Consider the following 6,033-nt stretch of genomic DNA (forward strand, 5'->3'; position numbering starts at 1 on the left):
GGGAAGCAGAAAAAACGCATAATAATCCACTACCTTTACAAAAGTGGATGACAATCCAAGGTGAAAGAGTACAAATTTAGCAAAAAATAATCCATTAAAAATCTATCAAGATAAAGAAAGCATAACCCCTCCCGAATTTTCTACCGTAAATGGTAGCCGAGAAAAATAGATTATGACTGTGTGTGTGTGTGTGTGTGTGTGTGTGTGTGTGTTTTGGCAAAGTTTTGAATGTGATTTATAGGATAACTTTGTGTGTTTTTTAATTAAAAAATCTCGAGTCAGAGTCTGTTGGTAATAGGAGTTAATATAATAGGTCTTTCCGAGGCCGAGAGAGATTTTACAATAAAAATAGTGCCAGGGTGTTGTTAGTAAAGATAAGTTTAAGTTATAACTAAGCTGGTGAGTTTGTGAGTTTTAACTCCTTCTTATAATGTTCACTCACAATGTGAAGCAATGGGAGCAAAACAAATTTTCCTCTAAGCTTGTTGTGGCGAGCATTCTATTCCATCTCTGGCTTAAGAAATTTAGGTAAAGAGAGATTTGTTAAAAAAAACAAACGAGAAATTCCCTATTTTTTAAAAGTCTTAGAGCTCAAAACTAAATGTAATAGTAGGAGATGTTACAAAATGTGTTTGTGTGTGTGTGTGTGTTTTTTTTTCTAGTTTAATCTTAACTAATGTAACGGTAGGAGCTATTACAATGTGTGTGTGTGTGTGTGTGTGTGAGAGAGAGAGAGAGAGAACCATGTAGAAAAGAGCATAGATCCTAACTTACATCCGTACATCAAAAGACAACTATTCATTGATTCGTCACGCATTTTGCATGCCTCAATAGACTGGTCAAAAAATATAAACTCAATATGCTTTCTCTCAAAACATGTGAGATACTCTTAGTTTTTTACAATCTTTTCCTCTTAAAATTTCAAGAAAAGCCCTAAGAGAGCTCCAAGAGTAAATTCCTCAAGAATCATGTTTCATTTCTCTCTTTTTTTTTTTGTAGCAAAGAGCCCGTCGTCATATGAACTTTCATACTAAAAAGTACTCCAAGGTAGAGTACATCCAAGGGAGGTTATTACGGAAACACAATTTCAACTCTACTCCCTCCAAGTAAACCCATACATGATTTGCGGTGCAAGATGGTCCCAATAAGTGCCCAACATGGCAATAAATACCAACGGCCACGATTCAAAGATTGGCTGAGGCCTCATTCCACACTAACCATTCCATGCTCTAAAACCTACAAGGCAAATCAATAAAAAAGACATCACCATAGCACACATGTTCTTGCTGATGGTATGGTGGTACAACCAACCTTCCATCAATTTATCAAAGCATGTAGGTATCATCACAAAAAATGTCTGGTTTGTGCCAAAGGAGAAGAATCAAAAAAAAAAAACTATATGGGTCTCTTTCAAAAACTATTCTCATTTTCATTTTCATTTTCATGCAATAACAAAATACCACTTAGGCTTCCCCACTAATAGAAGTTCCTATGCTTTGGTCTCTACACCCAAAGTTCAAATTAGTTTGAAACCTGCATTTACAGGGTTGATAAGGAACTTTTCCCATGATCTGTATCTTTAGCCAATGAAGTCTATGTGGGGTGCGTGCCATAAGTCTACAATATCCTTTTTTGACATTGCTATGGGGTTGTTCTCATCGGGTATACCTTTGCTAGTAAAAATTTCCATAGACGAACACAAAATTACTATTTTAAAACCTTCCTTGGAAAGTTTTTCACACATGGTTCATTTTAGGAACCACAAATTGTATGTCTTTTTATCGGTCTATGGGGATGACTCAATCTTTGTGATCTTGTGAAGAGGTTGAGTCTTCATTACAAACACCTCTATCACCAAAGTTGGAGAGAAGGGGATAGGGAAGTTCAAGAGGGTTGGGCTCCATAAATGGAAGGTTAGGCTAAGGACATATTCAAAGAAAAGGAATTGTGGTTCGTGGTGAAAGTACCATGAAAAACGAAACCAAAAACTTGAGGGCACCCAAACTAGCACTTCATCTTCCTCCATCAATGGAGAAACCACATTGCAAAGAATTCCATAAGTTCATTTAGCTAGGAGAAAAAACCAATCTTTCAAGATAATTGAATTTGGCAAAAGAGCATTGTAGAAACTTACAGTTCAAGGGCTTTCCATATGGAAATCTACAATTCAGAGACATGTAGTAAAGAAACTTGTTGATCGGGGACTTGGAATTCAAGATCCTTACCTTGAAGATTTGAATTGTACACATCTAGTCTCAAAAAGTAGTCTTTAGCCTCCAAAACCTACTTGATAGTGATCAAACATCCTCTTAAATGTTGTGGTAGGCCACTCATCACTTGAAAACATTTATTACTATGCAACCACATCATCTTGAGTTGAACACATGTAGTCTTAAAAAGTAGTTTTTAGCCTCCAAAGTCTACATCGTAATGATCTAGCGTCCTCTTGAATGTCTTTGGTAGGGCACACATCACATGTAGATATCCAGCAGCCATAGAAATATGTTAGGTAGCCTTAGGTGAGAAACAACTACTGTTTATAGAATTTTTAGTGCAAGGTATGCTTTATCCTTTGCTAATTGAAAAATGTTGATTTTTGCTTCGAGCCTCCTGTAAGCATGACATTCTATACATTCGAAAACATTGAGATTAGTTGTTTTAGTTTCACGTGCTTGAAAAGTTGTACATTCTCACCCAATTCTTGTAGTATTAACCTCCCATGCATTTGAGCATGACTTCCTTCTCTTTCCACATGACCTTCATGTGTCTTATCATAAACAAGATGATCCTCTTCTAAACCTATTTTCCATCACAAAAATCATCATGATATGATCTATTTTGAAAACATCTAGCAATTCAATAAAACTTCTTCCACAATATTGGTATGCAATACTCAGTAAATACATTCTCATGACAGATTTCACTTGTAATAGCACTTCTGACATTGACAACCTTTCTAGGACCTACTTTATGAAACTCATTACGTTTACAACATGCACTTGTAATAGCACTTCTGACATTGACAACCTTTCTAGAACCTACTTCATGAAACTCCATTACGTTTACAACACGCACTACTACACATTAGTGCATATATATTGTCAAAAAGTTCATATTGCATAATATTGCAAATTTGCATAAAAATAGAGTGCAAGTTTCTTATCTGGTGCAGAAAATATAGTCATGAATTGCACCTCCTTTAAATTCCAATCATTGGAAACTCCAATCCAATTTGGAGTTTACATTCCCTCAATATCTTCAAACTATGTTCTCCCATTTAGTAGAGAATTACCAAAATATTTACGAGTGTATTCAAGTACCTAAGAAAGATACAAGTATAGCAAAATATGTCAAGCTCATGAATGTATCCCTTACTAAATATTCAGGTATTTAGGGAGAATTTCATGATTGAAAGCAATGAATACGGCACAAAGATTGCAAGACAACATGTTTAAGGATGTTGTCGAGATAACACTATAGAAGCTCAAAGAACGACCACTTGCAAGCATGAAGAAATTATACACTTTTAAGGTGTAGGTAAGCATCTCTAAAAGTCTCCTTAATATTTTACAAATTGATCTCTAGGAAATCATCATGAATCTCTACAATAAGTGATGCTACAAGCCTAGACTCAAACTTATCAATAAACTCCTTATTAAGGGAAAATTGATGGCAAGAATGAAAATATTAAGTAACCAAACTCTTCCACATATAAAGCTTCTGTAACTTTCAAAAAGAGAGAAGTACAAGCCACTTTCATTGATTTTTGTGTAGGAAAGGCATGGGAGCTTGTAAGGTCAAGAATAAAAATAGCATATATTCAATTGACAAAAGATGTGCATTGAGCCCATAAGAAGTGAGCATCTTTTTTTTTCATCCTCTATGGCTTGAGTTCTCTTGTCAATCTAGAGAAGTGAGGTACAGATATGGCTAGACAATTGTCATCAAAGTCTATGTCAAGTAGAAAACCCAAGAATGAAAACCACTCCACAATTTTCTCAAAGTCTATTGACCATTAGGCCACTCCCAAGAAAAAGGTGTCGACAAACCATTGAAAGAGGTTCCTCTAGATGGAAATCAAAACCAAAGAAAGTGGTCACAAAAGAGAAATTTTCAAGAGTGGCATAGCAACAATTATACTAGTAGCCTCATTATTTTTAGTAACTATACCCTAGAATATTCCCTTTGATGCTATATCATATGACCTCTACACAATCTCATGAAGCTCTTGTAGGGGGTGAGAAAATGGAAACATACAAGTACTAGAATGAAATCCGTTCACAAATCTCTTGAAGCTCCACACATGTGAGCCTCATATATAGACTTAAGAGCTTCCATTTACTTGCTAGTGAAGTTGCACCTCATTCTTATTGGACCCAATCATTATGTCTTATCCATCCTAGATTGCTAGAGGGATTTCCCATAGGATCCACAAGTTGGGCTTACCTGAACAAAATGCCACTTTAAGCCAAACTTGGGATGTCTTACAAATATCATAGTCTGCATGTATCTTGTCGTGGTGTACTCCTAGGCTCTACTAATTCATCTAGGTGTAGTACACGATTCATCATGGTGTTCTCATAATTGACTCATCACTCATGGTTCAATAGTACTCATCCTAGGCTCACAAGGTAGTCATGGTGTACTCCTTGACTCTCGTGATACATATAGGTGTAGTACATGATTCATCATGGTGGTTTCATAAACGGATGCATCTATCATGGTTCAATAGTACTCATCCTACACTCACAAGGTAGTCCAAAGGTGGTGCAAAATCATGTCGTTGAAGAGGGTTGCTTGACATCTTCAGTCTTTTTTCTTCGTCATGGTCTTCATTTGTCATTGACATTTTTTTGACATACTTGTTTTCTTCATCTTTGTGTATTGATGTGTGAATGATCATGATGTCACCTCCGTATTGGACTACAAAGAGATTCATATTTATGATTATTTGAGGCAAAAAATGTCGTTGACATTTTTTTGACATACTTGTTTTCTTCATCTTTGTGTATTGATGTGTGAATGATCATGATTTCACCTCCGTATTGGACTACAAAGAGATTCATATTTATGATTATTTGAGGCAAAATATGATCACATAAATGATATTCTTCCTTCATCTGGTTGTGTCTATGTTTGATTACAAACTTACGGCTAATGGAGATTATGATCTCCCCCTTGAATGAAATGGATTCAACTCTCTCTAAAACAATGTTCAAGCAATGTGAAAGTACAAAGAACATTAGAGCTTCTCTTCAGTATTATATGATTCACTTTAGTGCCTATTTAAATAATAAAATGAAGTCCCTTTATAAACAAACAACAACTAAAAAGAAATTGATTAACCATGATGGGTACGTCTGAAAATGAAGGTTTCAAAGAGAATGACAAGATGGAAACTTGCTATAGAGTTGAGAGCAAGGATGTGTGTTTGCAGCTTTGCATAGATTTTCTCCTCAATAGGATGGATTTGGATGGCACCTTATGCTGCGGAGTTGCTCACCTTCCAGATGTTGGGGGCAATGCCTTGAAGGAGAGGCTAGAAATTGCTTGAGGCAACGCTAGTCATTTGACACTTGGTGATGATTCTGCCAATGCTTGTGATTGTGTGAAGTTGTCAATAACAAGGACATGTATGGGCAGTAGCATGACAAAGATTCCAACCCAGGTTGGGTGTCGACGATGCAAGGCAATAGCGTAGTATGTGGGGTTTATGCATGAGTTGAGAAGGCATGAAGGAGCTCAAGGGTGGGTTTTGTGGGGCTATGAGTGGAAATATGAGCAACAAATGAGCTTGTAAAGAGTAGTTGATGGCAGTTTGAAGCAGTTGAAGGTTTGGGCGCAAAGAGAGTCTAGCAGCAAAGGCAACCTTGGTCGATATCAGGATGAAGCCTTGATTAAGTTGCAAGATGATTTCAAGAGCAACCTAAAATGATGGGAGCAATGCGCTTCTATAGTATCCCAAAGGTGTTGATGGGGCAATTGACCAAATCTAGAAAAAATGCTCATTCCAAAAAAATAAATTCAAAGCCA

Source organism: Adiantum capillus-veneris, chromosome 11 (assembly GCF_014529385.1).
Source record: "Adiantum capillus-veneris isolate H3 chromosome 11, ASM1452938v2, whole genome shotgun sequence".
In the NCBI taxonomy this organism is placed as follows: domain Eukaryota; kingdom Viridiplantae; phylum Streptophyta; class Polypodiopsida; order Polypodiales; family Pteridaceae; genus Adiantum; species Adiantum capillus-veneris.